The 18,026-nt window shown below is 40.2% G+C and overlaps 1 protein-coding gene across 1 annotated transcript in view; it reads right to left on the bottom strand.

Moving 5' to 3' along the window:
* Positions 1-1,087: 1,087 nt before the first annotated feature.
* Positions 1,088-18,026, bottom strand: part of LOC105186486 (uncharacterized) — a 290,643-nt gene continuing 273,704 nt past the window's right edge. The window contains exon 6 of the mRNA XM_011146739.3: positions 1,088-3,717. The gene's annotated coding sequence lies outside the window, so the exon portion shown is untranslated. The remainder of the gene's footprint in view (positions 3,718-18,026) is intronic.

The following is an 18,026-nucleotide window of genomic DNA, read 5'->3' as shown; positions in this document are numbered from 1 at the left end:
CGCTTCTGTTTTCGCATTCTACACGTGTGAGTTATTGCGCTCGATGGTAAAAAAAAAAAAGCGCTGCTGCTATCTTGATATATGACTTTTCCAACGCGTTAAGTGCCACGTAGTACAGTCGATCTTTATGCCATTTTAAGCCGTCCAGAGAAACTACGATCTTTTCACAGAGTCGCTTCGTGTCTGCCGCTTCCGTTAAGGGATGCCTCGGATTTTGTAAGTAATATAGTAATGATTTTCCTTTGAACGAGGAGAACCATGTCGGCGAACAAATACAAGTTGACCGTTCCATTGAAAAAAAAATGCCGGAAAAATTCAAGAAATGTGACATCGCAGAGAGATAGATAGTTTATTAGTAGCCTGGGGAAACAACCCCGTAGGTTGACGTAAGAAGAATTCAAGTATGCTTAGACGGCAATGCGGAATTTGTGATAATGTAGAACATTAGGAAATACAAAAAAAAAAGAAAAATAAAATAATGCGAAGGAGCCGTAGCGAGAATCTTGCCTCTCAAGGCAAAACTCAAGATATATATAACAGATAATCGCAAAAATGTAAAAGAAAAAGCGCAAGGTTTTATGAATAACGCAAACGCAAATTATTTAGAACGCGAGTACACAGATATAAGTTTAGCGCATGAGGGAGGCTGTATAAGCAGTTTTCTTCGAGAAAGCTTCGAGGCGCTTCAAGAAGGTGGAAAGTTGCATCTAAATTTGGAATACGAAACCAACTCGTCTGGTAAAGAATTCCAAAATCCAATTTCACCTGTACCATGAAATTTACTATCTGCTTACTTTTGTCTCCTTGGCCCTCGGAGGGAAGCAGAAAAATAATAATCATGGAGGTGAATAGCGTGGTAGAAATATAGCAAATAACAAGCAACCAATGAAATATATTCTACGATTCTCCACGGAGAGCCAGTTGAGCCTGTAACGTAACGAGCAGGAATCGCACAGTCAAAGCGTGTCATATTTATTATAAAGCGAATGTACGAGTTTAAAGAACGCTGTAGTCTGTAGTCAGAAAGAGAGAAAGAGAAAGAGAGAAAGAGAGAGAGAGAGAGAGAGAGAGAGAGAGAGAGAGAGAGACAAAGACTTTTTATCTAATCTCTCAAAATTATTTAAACGTCTCGGACGTTCGCCCCTCGTCAGTCGGAAAATTCTGAAAAAATTATTCTTGCTTTTCGGAATTTTCTCTCCCCCCCCCCAGATCTTCGTTATTTTCAGGATTCTTCCCGTGAGAAGAGTCGGAATGACAACCGAAAGGTCCTCTCGTGCGCCCGTCACCGGGATTTCCGTTTCCTCCGTAGTCGATTAGGGATCTTCCGAAGTGGAAGAAATCTCACTGTGTGGGTGTCAGAGCGGCGCGTCCTCGAGGATAAATTTCCCGGAATTCTCTCCTATTGATACCCGAGCAACTTCGCGATTCTGGGTCAGCAGCAGCAGCAGCAGCAGCAGCAGCAGCAGCAGCAGCAGCACCGTGGACGTCATCCACTTGCTTATAGAAATAAACGTAAGCGGTAAGAAATAAACCAATCACAGTCGATTATGACAAAAATAATCAACTGTGGTTGATCTATTTCTTACTATTCACGCTTACTTTTTACCGCTTACTGCCATTGTAGACGACGCTTTACCGTCGCGTTGCGTGAGAGCGTGATGCATCGCCCCGAGAGACGATGAATTAGCTGTCACTTTTCCGCCACGTGCATCGCGACGTGGCTCGCACGCAGCCCTTGACACATAATGTTGTGCAATTCGTGGTGTATCGTGCAGGAAAGAACGGTCGATAGCACCGTGTCGCCGTTACGTGACGGCCACCAAGGGCTGCTCGCGACGATCGAGCGGTAACTCGCGAATTCTCGCCGACGGAAACGGAAAAAATCCATCAACGTCGGTTCGAACGTCGTACGTCATCAGATATCAGCGTATTCATTCAAAAAAGCCGCTGCGATCGAGAATCGTTAATTGTTCTCTTCAAGTTCGCGCTTGGAGGATGCGCTTGTCGTTGCGTCTCGTCGGCGGACGCGAAGTTTGAAGTGTCTCGACGAAATGAAATCACGGAATGAAGAGAAGAAAGAGAGCTAATTACACGTTCGTGTGACATATCGAAGATGCATTCATCGATTTACGTTAATTATCGATTTATAAGTAATCTATTATTTATTATTAATAATGTACGTTAATTATATCTCTATTAGTGACATAAGCGTCAGAGCGCACTGCTTTATCGCTCTTCGATTCCGTGATGTCTGGATTGAGAAAAAAATCTCGCGAGAGAGAGAGAGAGAGAGAGAGAGAGAGAGAGAGAGAGAGAGAGAGAGAGAGAGAGACATCCCGAAGTCGCCTTTCGCGCGTAGAAGCGAGTCCCGCCAGTGCGCCACGTCTTCATACGGCACTGCGCGGCAGCACATGGGGACCGCGCCCGTCCCGAGTGTTCCATAATGTCGCAAATTTCGTGATAATTATGCCATCCGAGGACGACAAGTGTGTCGGACAATGTTCCGCGAGTTTGAACGAGGCCCTACGCCGAAGCTCGCGATCTGTCGCGTCGTACTTCGAGAGATTTTCCCGCGTTGGACAGCCGAAGGGAACTACTTCGTGCCGGCGTATTCGTGGCGGCGCGGTTGCCAGCCGCGATAACTTGAAGAAGGACAGATCGACCGTGCGAGCATTACGTGTTCGCGGTCCGCATTAACGCGGCAAACGCAAACTCCAAATCTCCAACGGAGACTCAGAATTCGGGTAGATTGTTCTGTCGCAAGTTGCTGATTGCTAATTGCAAGAGGGAGAGAAAAAGACTTTAAGCGCCCGAGGTCAATTCTAGCGCGATTTCGAACAATCTTCTGATTTCGAGTTGTCCTTCTCTTCGCCTGAGCCAAGTTTGTCTCTCCTCGCTCGTTTTATCGCATATTCATCGAGCCGAATTTGTCGAACGTAAAAAGCCGGGGAAGCCGAACGCAGTTGACGCTACAAATCGGTCATTGCGGATACGTAAGCGCGGATAAATAAGATTCTTATTCCGCGGCTGACATTTATCGTCTGGCCGACGAGCGTCGTCGGCGAGATATCAGATTCGAACGGAGTCGATTTGCTTAAATTAAGCGGCAGCGCGTGATACCAGCTGTAATAAGCCAGACGATAATACGCGGAGGAGCTGACGAGGCTGGGATGGTTTTTGTGCGCGCGTCCTCGAACGACACGCACTCGTATTTCACGGTCCGCACCGTTATTTATGTATAGGCATTCGATATCGCGCGTCTCGCGTAAAAAGGCCCGCAGTATCTCATTGTGGGTCGAGTGAAAAAAAGGGACGCTGACGGAGGTCGATAAGCGACCGAGGGCCAGGCTAAATTCCACGTTTAGCGTTTCAATCTGTGTGTCCGCTGCCTTCTGAGGCTCCTCTTGCGCGGCTGCTTTGCGAAGCCACCTCTGATCCATCACAATGAACGACGCAATGGGTTATCGTAAGAAAAGAAGTATAGAGACGGGAGGAGAGAATTTTCTGGTATCTGATCCAAGATACCTATCGTGCATCTATCGTCCGCCCACGAGAACTCGTGAAGAGTGTTTCATCGACAATATTATACTCGCCAGCGCAATTTTTCGCTCTTCACGAGTTCAGAGGAGTAGATGCACGTCCACAGGTGCAACGAAAGCTAATATTGTAGCGTTATGAGCTCCTCCCGCGCTTCAAGATAGCGCCGGCTCTCCTGCTCTGAAAAAAAAAGTTTTGTTGGATTAACGAAACACCAGTAACCGTAACAAATTGTTTGTTAACGCGGGACAGCGAATGACGCCGTCGTGGTAACAAACGATTTGTTACTTATGATTTTTTATTCCAATGAACAATTTCACAACGCGAACAAATGGTATTAATGATATTAAATGGTTACGTTAATCCACAACGAATCATAAATCTTTGATTTGTCGGCAATACAGAAGATGAGCAAATTATGTTTGAAATTATGTATGAGCAAATCAGTTGTATCAACTCTTCTTCAATAAACATATTCGCATCTCCGGCAAAGTATATTTATTAAGATTTAAAATAACGAAAAATGATTTGTTGCGATGACTATTTGACTCGTTCGCCGTACAATTATCAAACAGCAAACGTTAATTTGTTGTAACAGAATAGAAGCTTTTTTCTCAGTGTGGCCGGTCGTTGCGATGGAAACGGTCCGACACGGATCGGCACGGACGGAAGAATCTCGCCAATGAGTAATAATAGTTTTTACTAGTCAATTTCTCATCGATCGTCGAGACAGCTTCCGCGGGAGTTCATTCGACACATTTGTCAAAGTCAAATTTCAAGGAGGATCCCGCTCGCATGTCTGAGCTCGTAAGAATCATTTTCGATTCATGTTTCGCTCGCTTCGTTTGCTTCATATTTCTCAAAAGTACATCTAATCGCGAACATTTACACGCCAGCGGATTTTTTCGACCGATTCTTCAGCAAAGTTACGTTTTGCATTTCTCTATCGTTACCTTGCAAATTCGCACATAAATACAACATAGTTCAAGCGTTTTCGTCTTTTCTCGATTACAATTTCCTATCAGAGCTAGTTTGAAAGTAACCTCCCCTCATTTTCATTGCAATTTCTTACTGAATGATTTGAGCGTAACGTTCGGGACTAGAGCGAGTAATTGGCAGAAACAGCACTGAATTTGGCGACGAGTTTCCCGATCTATTTGGTACTAGCGAGCGAACTGGCTCAACAGGGACCAACATTGCGGCACGGGGAATCAAGTTGAAACACGAGAAGAAAGTCTCTGAAAATTGATCCAGATTTATTAGAGGCTGTAAAAGCATTGCGGTACCGTGAGGAGTTAATTCCGACAAGATGTGACTTTCATCCGCCGGGAACCGACGCACGCGGCGGGACGCGCCATTTCGCGTCTCTTAATCACCTTTGCGGCTTTAATCCTTCAATCAATGCGGAAACTGAGACCGATGCAGTCTCCTCGATCTCTCGCACTTAACCCGCCGGTGCAAACATCCGATTTCACGTCGCACGATCAAGTGGCATAATAATATTCGGTTAAAACAGAGCTTGGTACAAATTGCACATTTTGCCCAATTTTTAGTTCGTTCCGCCGACCGCTATTCCCTTTCTTTTGCGACTCACGAATCGTGCACAGCTCAGTAACGTACAACGCGTTAAAAAAAAAAAAAAGAACGTATCAATAGTAGGTGACGTGGAAAGCTATTAAAAACAAATTCGTACGTTACTAAACTTCATACGGCTCGCGGGCCGCGCACGGAGGAAGACATAAGAGAAATAGCGCCGGAGTGAGTTGGAAAGTCAGGCAAAATGTGCACGTAGTGGCAAGCTCTGGGTTAAAGTGAAATGACCAGATAAAAAGTTCAAATAGGCAATGTGTCAGTAATCGTTGCTATAGTGAACAAACCAGAAGTGATCATGGCAAGTTAAACACCGTGTGGGACAAACTTTAAAGCGAAGAAAAGGTGACCAAGAAACGCGAGAACGGTGGGGGAAAGAGAAGAGAACCAAAAACTATGCGAAGAGAAGAGAGAGTAGTGTGATGTGCGCCGACTCCCCCCCACTCCGGCTCGCCTGATAGGCACGGGGGGGGGAGTTAGCCAGTAAGGGTCCGGCATAACTTCCATCTTTCCTCTCCAAAGCGGAAGATATCCATGAGGATTTCCCCCCTGTTAACAAAAAAAAAATATGTAACGTGCATATGTGTTTTGATGTCTCAGAAATAGAGATGCCTGAACTTTGTTGGATTTATTTAAAATAATCTAAAGAAGAATGTCATTAAGGGTGGAATAATCAATCCCTGCGCGGATCAATGCACCATAGAAATCGAACAACAAGCAAGAAATGCGATTGCCTCCCCCCGAGTGTCGGTTTCTCGTCGCTGAGAAAAAATTATCGTCCTGAGGATCTGTCGTTGCATTATAAAATAACGCGGCGGCAAAAAGTGGTACAAAAACGTGCAGCTAATATAACTAAATAATAGAACGAGATAATAGAGCGATCGCGTGAACATTCAGAGCTTCTAGTCGACAGCGCCAGATGTGAGAAATAAATAGAGAGGAGTTGGGGTGTGTGAATTGGCTCGTGCGCGGGCTAGCTTAAAAAATACACGAAGAATATAGATCTTTATTTTTTTGGTCGAAATTGAAGAAAGGAGATAATAAACACACGCGGTTCCGTCAGAGCGTTAAAGTCGGAAATAATCCAAACAATGCGAGAGAGAGTGAAACGTAGACGCAGAGCAGCGGTCGTCACTCAAGCTCGCAAATAAGGCGGAAAGTGCGAGACCGCTTTAAAATAACAATCGAGAGATTGGGATTTTTTATGGCCAAATTACAAATTATTACCGCCGCGCGACCGGCACGGTGAAAGAATGATGCGCCTTGACTTCTTCGTGAGGTGATGTGATTGAGAACAATTTGCTGACGAATTGGCCGATTAGTAATTCCGTTACCTCCATGCAAAATCTGCTCGACTTTGTGGGGTATGTGAAGTTAGCACCCCAACTTTAGTTCTCGATAGTTCTGATCGGAGTTCTAGCTTCCTTTCGAAGAATATAAGAGTTCTTTTATATTAATAAAAAGAGTTCCGGCGATTAACAGTATTAAAATAGCAATTAAAAAATGGGATGCTACCTTCATACCCAACTTCAAGATCGAATTCTGTTCTGAGTAGCTTCATTTGATGTCTTTTGACGAGTATTAGAGTTCCTGATAGATAAGAGGATATTCTGATTTTTTTCCAGAAAATTAAAAATTTCGAAAAATTGAACATCAAGCTCGAATAGTTCTGAATGGTCTATCTGATTTTCTTCGATGAGTTCTAGAGTTCCTGATATAAGAAAAAAATTAAATTCACAGAATTGTTTAAAAAATAATTACTAACAGTATTATCGTAACGGACCTTTGACGTCAAATAACTTTTTAATTACTGGTCGGATCGCTTTCGACTGTTTCATGCTGCATTTCTGTACTTTCCTATTTAACGTTCAAGAATAACAAAACATTGAGCTACATTTCACTTACTTTTCTGATTCCTAAAAGAAAAAAAAAAAAAAGAAAAGAGAGAAAAAAAACTAACACTTGAACAATGTCGAAAGTAACGCAAAAAAAGGGAGACCGCTCATCCATGATTGGTGGCCTCTTCGAAATCCATTTTTTCTTCGACGGCGTATTGGATCGTCCTTTCGCAGTGCATTTCCTCCGGTCTTACATGAATACAAAATGCTGCGAGGACAATATTTCACTTTATTGTTGGGACAAGACGCGACTGCGCCGACATGCAGTATTCCGCTACGGTACGGTACGGAATACTGAAGTTTAACGCGCGAGGTCGCACAATAACCAGCAGATGTTTCCGTTGTCTTACTGAATGATTTATCATGTCAGTAGATTATATTTTTTACGCTTCCTGTAGACCGTGCGTTCTCTAATGGAGTAATAATGTCACCATGCAACGAGCGTACTTTTCGCGAAACAATGACGGCTCGGCACATTGTTAATTTGCAAATATCGATTGCGAAGTGTCATTCTTTACGGATATATCCTGCCACTTCGTCGTAGTCCGTAAGAAGTTTCAGCCCGTCTTTTTGGCGCCATCCAATATGGCCGGCATACGACACGGATGTTATTCGAGATAGTGAGAAAAAAGAAACGCCCGAGAACCAGCCTATTTCTGCCGGAGCAGAAAAATAACGGATTCTTTAAAAAATACGTTGCGCGACAACAAATATATTTATTAATTTTTTTCAATTAATCTTTTCAATTTCACCCGTTGAAAATATGAGATGCGTTTGGAACAAAGTAGAAAGAGCGTGAGAGAGTTAACGAATCACAGAGTGTCTAAATGTCATGTGTTCTAGATGGAAATTTTAAAATTGAAACTCGAAACTATTGCAGGTAGCAGCTAACAAATATCTTTTGTTAGATCCCCAATTTTTTGTTAGACCCAATTTTTCTTTAAAAATGCTTATTCACGGTCTATAGAAATTGAATTATCCCTATTCCCGTTGCAAAAAAGCTGAGGGAAAAGGCCAGAGGAAAGATAGGTTAGGAAGGTTAGATTAGGAAGGAAAAGGAGGAAAGGGATTCAGAGCAAAAAAATAAGAAATAAGGATAAAGAGACGAAAAAACATTTGTGCAAATGGATAAGTCACACCAACCTAGAGAAAAACGCCGCATAATGGAAAGTTTCACCCACCGAGAAAGAAAAAAGGATTTCACCTCGTGGCTACAGCATATAAAATATATTCTTATCAGCGGCCGGATGTCGACAAATTTGTTAAGCCTCTTTTCAATAAGTTCAAAAGGAACTTGTCGTCCTCTTAAGCTCTCAACCCTGTCTGACAATGCAAAATGTCTCTTCTTTGTTGCGCATATTTATCACCCGAAACATGTCGTCGAATTTCTCAATGGCATCCCATTGACAGAGCAGCGGAATCCCAATAAAAGTGAACAAAACAGCGACGGTGTGGAAAAGTCGCAAAATTCACAAATGTCGCGAATTCGAATGTGCATCGAATCATCTCCGCAACATCGGACTTTCTCACGTCCTTCGCCTTCGTCTTTGCATCGCGGCTCGGCAGCGCTCGGGGACAGCTTTTCGCTCTCGAGATCAATTTTCACTAACGAAAAGATTCATCTCGGATTCCCTCGGCGTTCACACAAAAGAATTGATCGGCTTTTGCTCGTTATCCCTGACGAGTCGCCTGTTATCCATCCGTCTCTGTCTCTCTGCCTCTGCCGTTCGCTCTCTCCGCTTGGTCGCTCTCTCGAATCCACCTCCCGCGCCGCTGCCGCGTCCGACGACGACGACGACGACGACGACGACGACGGCGTAGTAATAGTAGCGCGGCGATTGTGATTCCTTTCATTCATTAATCCGCGCTCGGCCGCCGGTGCGCCGACTGACGGCATTAAGTATCCGCGGCCGGCTCTCAGACGAGGAGATGGTGAAAGGCAGACGACGGATGGAGAGGACGCGGGGGATGTGTGTGTATGGATGTGTGTATATATGTGTAGGTGTGCATACGAAGAGCACTCTTCTTAAATATAATATACTCTCAGAGATTATATTCAGAGACTGAGAAAAAAACGTTTATATTTATAGGGTGTCCCGAACAATTTTTAATGCTCGTGGAGTTATGGAGCGGGTTAAGACATACGTAAAAGTCCCATGGCGTTTTGCGATATTTGCAATAATTATCGAGTTATCAATGACAAAAATCTGAGGTGTAAGTGAGCACCGAAATGGAGTGGCAACAGCGCAACTCCATTTCGACATGTCGAGGGTGCAGGCCACATTGTTATCCGTTTGAACTCCCGTCGAGTCTTGAACGGTGTTGCCAGTTCAACGTTGCTGAGACGGTCAGTTATGAGGCTGCGGTGGATTTTCTCAACATCCGTCTTGACACGCACTTATTCGCCAGATTTCTGTCATAAATATCTCAACAATTATTGCGAATATATAATATTCCTACTTTTTTAGTCGTACATTATCGACAAAATATTATATTAGCTCGTTCGGCTAGAATGTACAAGATCAATGTTGTAATTAATGACAAAGCAAGCTCACCGTGAAAAGAAATTAATGAATTAATGATATACATGTTAAGTATCGATTTTGTTGGGAAATTTGAACATTTGAGGTTTCGCCTCATTGTGCTGCAGTTATGACTGATTCATGGAAAAATTTCGATTGATTTGCGATATTTTTTCGTAGAAATGACTGAATTCAGCGGCATGATAGTTTCTACACGAGCATATGCAGGTCATTTTCGAACCTTCGTTGCCGCTTCTATTCTCAGTTTGTCTTTCCTTTTCATAGACCGAATAAAAGAAAATCTGGATTCTAAGGGTATGCGTATATACAAAGCGTGCATAGCAAAAACACTGCAAAATCTACCTTCATCTCATCGTACGACGCGAAAGAAATCCTTCTGGCTTTCGTAACTTCTGTCTCTTTCTATCTTCGTTGCTAAAGTATTGACACGCATATTCGGACTATTTTTATTATTTTTCGCACGATCTGCCTTCTCGCGTCTCTCTCTCTCTCTCTCTCTCCCCCTCCCTCCCTCCCTCCCTATTTCTCTCTATTTCTCTCTCTCTCGCTCTCTTTAGTTCTTTTTTAACCTAGTCTTTTCTAACCTAACCTAACCATGAATCAGTCATAACTGCAGCACAATGAGGCGAAACCTCAAATGTTCAAATTTCCCAACAAAATCGATACTTAACATGTATATCATTAATTCATTAATTTCTTTTCACGGTGAGCTTGCTTTGTCATTAATTACAACATTGATCTTGTACATTCTAGCCGAACGAGCTAATATAATATTTTGTCGATAATGTACGACTAAAAAAGTAGGAATATTATATATTCGCAATAATTGTTGAGATATTTATGACAGAAATCTGGCGAATAAGTGCGTGTCAAGACGGATGTTGAGAAAATCCACCGCAGCCTCGTAGCTGACCGTCTCAGCAGCCTAGTTCTTTTCTGTCAGTTCTCATGAAACCATTAGGTTGCTGCATTGTGCGGTAAATTCGATAGTGACATTATAAGGGACGATCATCGATTTAGAGCACGATCAGACGAAGATAGAAATAAGACATACAGTATCGTATATTGATACAATTAATATCAATTTGGAGAATAAATTATATTTTATATTACGTATGTATTATATTATTGATATATGATATATATTTCGTATTATATTTCTTGAGACTATTCATGTGTAATATTCCCAGAAGTTCTCTTAGGAACTGTCTGTCTTTTTATATATTATTATTAAAAAGCAACGAATGCGGTATGAATAAAGAATAATGGACCACCATCCCATGATCTTAATGTTGACATGTATTATAGAACTAACTTTCCTGAATAAAAATCAACAGGTTTTAGCCATCGTTCATTGTTGATTAAAAAGCTATAAAAAAAGGAAATTTTATATATAGAGCCTATTTTTTACACAATGTACATTAAAAAATGTTAAACAGTACGTATAAGCGGGGAAGGGGCGGAGTCCCTCCTATAACATATGTCAACATCAAAATCGTAGGAGGGTGATCCGTTGTTCTGCATATTTGTCGCGGTATGTTTAAATTGTTTATCGATCGTCGATGTGGTTAGAGAAATTCTTATATTAATTTAAATGGCACATATTACACGTTACTTCTCGGCTACCGTCATAAATAATTTAACAAATTTGTTAATTTGCTCGCACAATTTTTCGCGCCGTTTGTCTTTGTTAAACGTGTATTTTTTGGTACGTTTTGGTACGTAGATTGAAAGTTACGCCCTGTATTAAATGACTGATATTTTTTTCTGTACAGATAAATAGATCAGAAATCATACGTATACTCTCGCGATAGCGTCGAATTGTTTCCGCGTCGACGGGAAGTACCGAAGTGTGAAACATGCGATCCTAAAGTTTCGCGAAGTGGACGTGATCGTTCGTGGACTGCCTTTCAGTGGTTACATGGAGCTTCAAACGGGCAATACGAAGATAAGATTATGTTAGGTTAGGGACAGGCTGGTTCGGGCAGAAGCAGGTTAGTCGAGTTGGGGTTGAAGCCGGTTTAAGAATTAAGGTTTGCGTTAGATGTATAATACATTTTGACGCAACGACGAGCGCATAATACGTGAGTTGGCCCTTACGATTTGCATCGTAAAGGTGGAGATGACATACATAAAATGACCGACCACATTAGATACTTCCCCGGGTTCATAAGAAAACGGGAATGCTCCTTAACGATATTTCGATGGCCTTTCAATATATTGTAGAGCAGGTAAAAAAAAGTTAGATAAATATCTTTAGTTATCAGATAACTGTGTTTCCTTATTCTATCTGTTCGCTCATAAAAAGGTTGAAGAACTTCTTGAAAATATTTGTGTGCATAATCGATCTTACCGAATTTCCTCATATCAGTCTAAATGTGGAAGAAAAAGAACGCGATAAATATTTCTTATCTGTCCTACGGATTAAAGGACTGTCAAAATTGGTTTCTCTGTTGTCCATATGTTTCCTCTTTGAGAAGAGATAATTCTACATGTATATGTTTCTTTGTTCAGCAGACATAGAATTCTCTATCTACATGAAAATCTCTCAAGATACGCAAGTTTCTAAGCTAGACCTTTTATATCTATTAAATGTTTTAGGTTATAAATTCCAAGTTATCTAATCGTGCGATTATATTGTAACTGACATGATTTATTAGATAATTTCACTTGAAAGGACATTGCATTGTCAAAGCCTTTATTCTTAGACAGGCATTTCGTAATGATATTATCGCAAGCTTTTGTCTCGCAACAAAAGGAAACACTCAAAATACGAAGCAGTTACATAAAACTGTCCGATATCATTTTGCCCCACGAACGCAAGTAGTCATTCCCGATATGTTTCTGCCTGCTAAATGCGAATGGTCTGTCAAAATTCTATTATGACAATTTAAAAAAGAAAAAGTGGAGTAAAATAAGCCGGAAACGACTATTTCAAGAGAATTTCAATTTTAATTTTAATCTTAATTTTTAATTTTAATTTGTGATTTTAATTCTTAATTTTATTTTTCGTTTTGGAGAGATACAGTTGCTTAAAAGCAGCCCTTTTCTCACGCACACGTGACAAGTGGAAGGGACATTTAACTCTCTTACTGTATAATGTGGAATATAAATGCTTTATGTACTTACCTAACGTAAACAGGAAACACTAAATAAACGAGCGATAACTTCAATAATTTCACACACAATACATATTTGTCTGAACATACGCACGCTGCTAAAGGCGGCTTAAAGCTGCGCGCCTTCTTCGTATTCTGTCACTCTTGCATTTCACCGTACTAATTATCTTAAACGGGCGATCCTGCTTTTCCTCCGATTAGATCGCGCAACGACGATTCTTTCCCGCGCGCGTTTTATCGCGGCGCGTATCGCGCAAAAATAGTTCGACTTAATTACGACGATTTCTTGAGTGGTGCACCGAGAATTCACGTAGCGATAGTAGCAAGAATCTTCGTCCTTCGCGTATACGATAACGCGTATGTGTGAGCCAGGTGCTAATCTGCAGATAATACTACCAAAGTGTCTGAAGGTTACTCTCCGATAGCATTGACGTCTCCTATTCCAAGACTTTCAATCGGGCAGAATCCGCGGGTAGAGATCCTCCTGCTCACCCCGAGATGCGCGATCGCACCTCGAGGTAAGCAAGCGGTTTGTCATTTTCAGCGCGCAACGTGCGTATTCTGCGACTTTTTTCCCGGCATGCACGACAGAGGACGTTTCTCCGCGGCTACGTTTCGTACAACGTTTCGTTGTTTGAACGAGCAGCTAGTTTCGCGAGTAAGTTAAGAGTCTCTCGTGACACAAAATAATGGAAATAGTGTTCGTAAGGCGAAAGCATGGTAATCGCCTATAGCTAATGATGCCTCTCTGTGATCGATATTCCGTTTTCCGTTTTCTTCCCCCTGTTGTATTATTAAGTGACTAAAACGCGAGAATGACGGGAATTTGGTACGTCGAGGGCAATATTTGTGTACTCGAGAGATGATATAATCCCAGAGCGCGGCGGTAATGGCGATAACATAATCTCTTCGATAATAGCGAGCGGTAGATACAATAATCGAAATCCCTAACGGACGCTGGGTCTGTCTGTAAACTCGAGATCGGCTCGGCTTTAATCGCCTAATCGGGAATAATAACGTTGGTAAAATTCTGCATTTCGTATCTTCACCACTCTGTGGCGTTCTCCGCGCTGCTGGAATTTTGGCGGGACGGTCTCGGTCTGAAAAGAGAGATCATCGGCATCTTTCTTCGCGATAGAAGAAAAAAAAATCGCACTGAGAGAAAGACTTCTGTTGTGTCACAACAAATGAACGTTTGCTAATTGTTTGATAATTGTGCGGGGAACGAATCAAACAGTTGCTGCAACAAATCATTTTTCATTATTTGCAATTTTAACAGATTTGCAATTTTAACGTTGCTGGGGATGCAAAGCATATGTGCTTGTTGGATGTACAACTTCCAATAAGAAGAATGGCAACGTAATAGCGTAATAAACACACATATGTGACTTCCGTGGTCCGTATTTTCTCATATACGGAGTGCCTTTTGGAAACAAAAAATTATAAAGATTAATCAGATCAAACTAAGAAGACAAGTCATGTACCATTTTGCAAAAATCGCAATAGTTAATTAAGTTATTAATGATTGCTTGAATATGACCACACTTAGAGGCTCTTTTAATTGATAACTTATTTAAAAAATGGTAAAAAACTGTTTTGTTCAGAATGACAAGCGACAGGTTCGAAGTTTAATATACTCGTATCTATCGCTAGACACAATAACCGTCATATAATTGTAGATTAGGTCATTCTAAATAAAAAAGTTCTTTACCATTCTGCAAATAAGTATGCAAATTTTCAAATTATTAATTAAAAGTGTCTCTAAATATGGTCATTTTCAATCATTAATAACTTAACTATTGCGATTTTTGCAAAATGGTACTTGTAATCGTTGTAGTCATCGTAGTCGTAATCGTAGTCGTAATCGTAGTCGTAGTCGTAATCATCGAAATCGTCATAGTCGTAGTACTATAACTATTGTGAATTTTGCAAAATGGTACTTGACTTTTCTCCACAGTTTAATCTGATTAATCTTTACAATTTTTCATTTCCAAAAGATCTCAGACACCCTATATAGATAAAAGTATCTCTTAAAGTGATTTATAAATAGCTCTTTTATAGCTTTTTAATAGCTACGAACCACTTTTACATTTTTACTGATAAATGTATGTACAGCCTTTGTATGCATATCTCTTTTAACATTACTTAGCTTCACCTAATAGTTTATTAATTTTTTATAATGTGTCGTGCTAAAAATAAAGATTAATATAACAATACGTTGCTCTATTTCTTTCCCCGAATTCCTGCAAAACACACATAAAATTATTATTTTGTCAAGACTTCTCTATCAATGTTTGATTAGATGTAATGGAGCTATATTTGAATTATCTGGTAGTTATCTGGTGATACGCGCTAGTTATCTGGTGATACGCGCTAGTGTAGCACTGCATGTGCGGTTTCATCAAGTATTTTACGTATTTTGCTAAATATTATACGTCAGTGAAGAAACATTAATACAACTAATTGGCTTATATATAATTTCTCACCTTTGCTCATATTCTGTATCGCCAACAAATAAAAAAATTATGATCTGTTAGATTAACATGACATGAATCATTTGCTGCCCCACATTGACAAACCATTTGTCGCGGGTACTGGTGTTTTGTTAATCCAACAAAATGTTTTTACTCAGTGCGATCCTCACTCGATGCAATAATCTCAATGTAATAACCTTACTGATTATGATAATGCCGGTAAAGTAGCAAGTCGAGGGAGAGAAGAAGGAGAAGAAGGCAATGATAAAGAAATGTGACGATAAAGAGAAATGAAGGAAACAAAAGCAGTTGTTGCAAGAATCTAAATTTCTTGTCTAATACGTCTACCAACGCTTTGTTCGAACGCTCTGCAGCGCTGCATGCTTTTGCGTGATGGACAGAAAAAAGGACAAACTAATCTCACTTGACAACTGTGTCAGATTTTAAAAACTGAAAAGGACGAGAATAATGGAAGAGTACGCAAAATGAAAATAAGAAAGAAAGAAAAGAGCCATTGAAAAAGGAAATACGTGACAGTAGGAGGAATTTTGTGTGTTAGACATCTTGTAAATCTGAGTAAAATTTGTTATACTTCGCTTGATTTTCAGTTTGCTTCGAGCATCGTTATGTAATGTGACTTTCCAAGTTAACCATAGAGCGAGAGTTATAAAGAAAGTTCCTTAGAAGGAAACTTATGTGTTTCCTTGTTATACCTTGTGGACGAATTCTATTTTCTATTCTCTTATTTACTACTCGCTACCTGACTGCAGACACGCTGAAGGTGGCTGTAGGTACGGCCGATGAAGATAAAACGTCACTAAGGCGCACGCAGACAACCTTCAACAATGGATATATCTCAAGCAGGAATTCTCAACCGGGGGTGCGAAAAAAAATTTTAAAAGTGCGAAGAAAAGTGATTGTAATTAATAATGATTAAGATGAATTCTAGAATAATCCAGCATTTTTACCATCAAATTAAAAAAAATATTAATATTATTTAAATAATATTATATATGTTTTACGTATCTGTACGTATATATTCATTCAATAAATGTTGTTAATATTTATATCAAGAGGCACGGTAGTGCCTATTATACGCGAAACTGCGAGTTGAAACGAAGTGAGATATTCATATCTCAGCAATGGATGAACCGATCGAGATCTTTTTAGTCCCAATCGATTCGGTCTTAAAAGATAGGAAGCAAAATATTCTTGTGATTTTTGTGTACGTTGTCTCTAAGTAGAGATATTTTAAGTAAAAGTCCGAATCACGGAAAATTTCGATTTAGTAAGAAAGTAAGAAAGTAAGAAACTTCGGATAAGAGTGGGCATATGTGCATCTCGCTTTTCCGACACCAAGGGCGCTACGAGAACGCTGAAAAAGCAGACAGCAGCGAATGCGTGTAAGCGAGGAATGTGCTACAAGAACATTTTGCTTCCTATTTTTTAAGACCGAATCGATTGGGACTAAAAAAATCTCGATCGGTTCATCCATTGCTGAGATATGAATATCTCACCTCGTTTCAACTCGTAGTTTCGCTTATAATAGGCACGGTGTGCCTCTTGATAGAATACAATATAGGACAAAATGTGCGAGAGAGAAAATGAGAGAGAGGAGTGAGAAAGAGAGAGAGAGAGAGAGAGAGAGAGAGAGAGAGAATATAAAATAAATATTATGATATATACAGGGTGAAGAAAAAACCCTGGGACCCCTGAGAATTTCGAAAAATATACACTTTATAAAAAAAGTTTCAGACAAAAGTTGTAGCGTTGAAAAAGATCTATTTACCGATCTTAACAATTTGACCTTGGGTGGCGTCATCAAGGTCAGGACAAAGTCACCTCGGATTTTTTTAATGGAACTCCCAATTTTTTATTGCATATTATTATAGCCCTTCTTCAGACCTTTTCAAAGCACTATGGTTTTATTCAATTTGAATAAGCTGTTCTGAAGTTATCGAGTTTTTTAAAGTAAAATATCTAGCTAAATAAGGCAAGATCGGAGGATGATCCAGCCAACTAAGGCAAGGTCGTAGGATGATCAGGCCAACTAAGGCAAGGTCGGAGGATGATCCGACCAACTAAGGCAAGGTCGGAGTGATCGAGCCAACTAAGACAAGATCGGAGAATGATCCAGCCAACTCGTAAAAATAATTGCGCGACTAACTTCCAGACGTTGGCTCCTATTGGCCTGTCTTAATTTCGTTGATTGATTTATTTCAGTTATTTATTTATTTGAACTATTCTGCTGTCCGATGTTTATTTCTTCCATTTACTCATTTAATACTCATTACAGTTTAGTGAATCGCAAACTCGACTGAAATTCCTCTATTTTTTTGAAAATTATTAAGAAACAGTTTGAAGCTAGTTGTAAGCTGACTTAATTGCACTTCATTCCGTGCTCATTATTATTCTTCAGCACTGTCTTTAGAATAACTTTGAATTGATCCAAATATTAATTTAGTCGATTAGACTAAATCTTACCGCTTCTGCTTGTCAATATGGCAAGTCTTTCAGAACGAGAACGCATATCTCTTTTGATGATGAGATGATCGACTAAGGTCGTATAATGATATGAGGCAGCTTTTTAATGAAACTTTTCGTAATCAGGATAATGCCATTTCAAAATCTACCGTTGACAGAACGATAAGGCGTTTTCAGGAAACTGGAAGTGTGAGAAATCGTGCAATACCAGGTAGGCCAGTATCAGCAACAAGTGTAGAAAAATCATTAGATGTTCTACAATCCTTTATCGAAAATCTGCATGATTCGACCCGCAAAGTAGGACAACAACATAAAATAGATCAAATGTCTGTGCTTAAAATATTGAAAATGAATAAATTTCATCCTTATAAGATCCATTTT

The sequence above is a fragment of the Harpegnathos saltator genome, unplaced genomic scaffold (assembly GCF_003227715.2).
Source record: "Harpegnathos saltator strain DR-91 unplaced genomic scaffold, Hsal_v8.6 scaffold620, whole genome shotgun sequence".
In the NCBI taxonomy this organism is placed as follows: domain Eukaryota; kingdom Metazoa; phylum Arthropoda; class Insecta; order Hymenoptera; family Formicidae; genus Harpegnathos; species Harpegnathos saltator.
The sequence above is the reverse complement of the archived record's forward strand: the minus strand, read 5'-3'. Positions and strand labels throughout refer to the sequence as shown.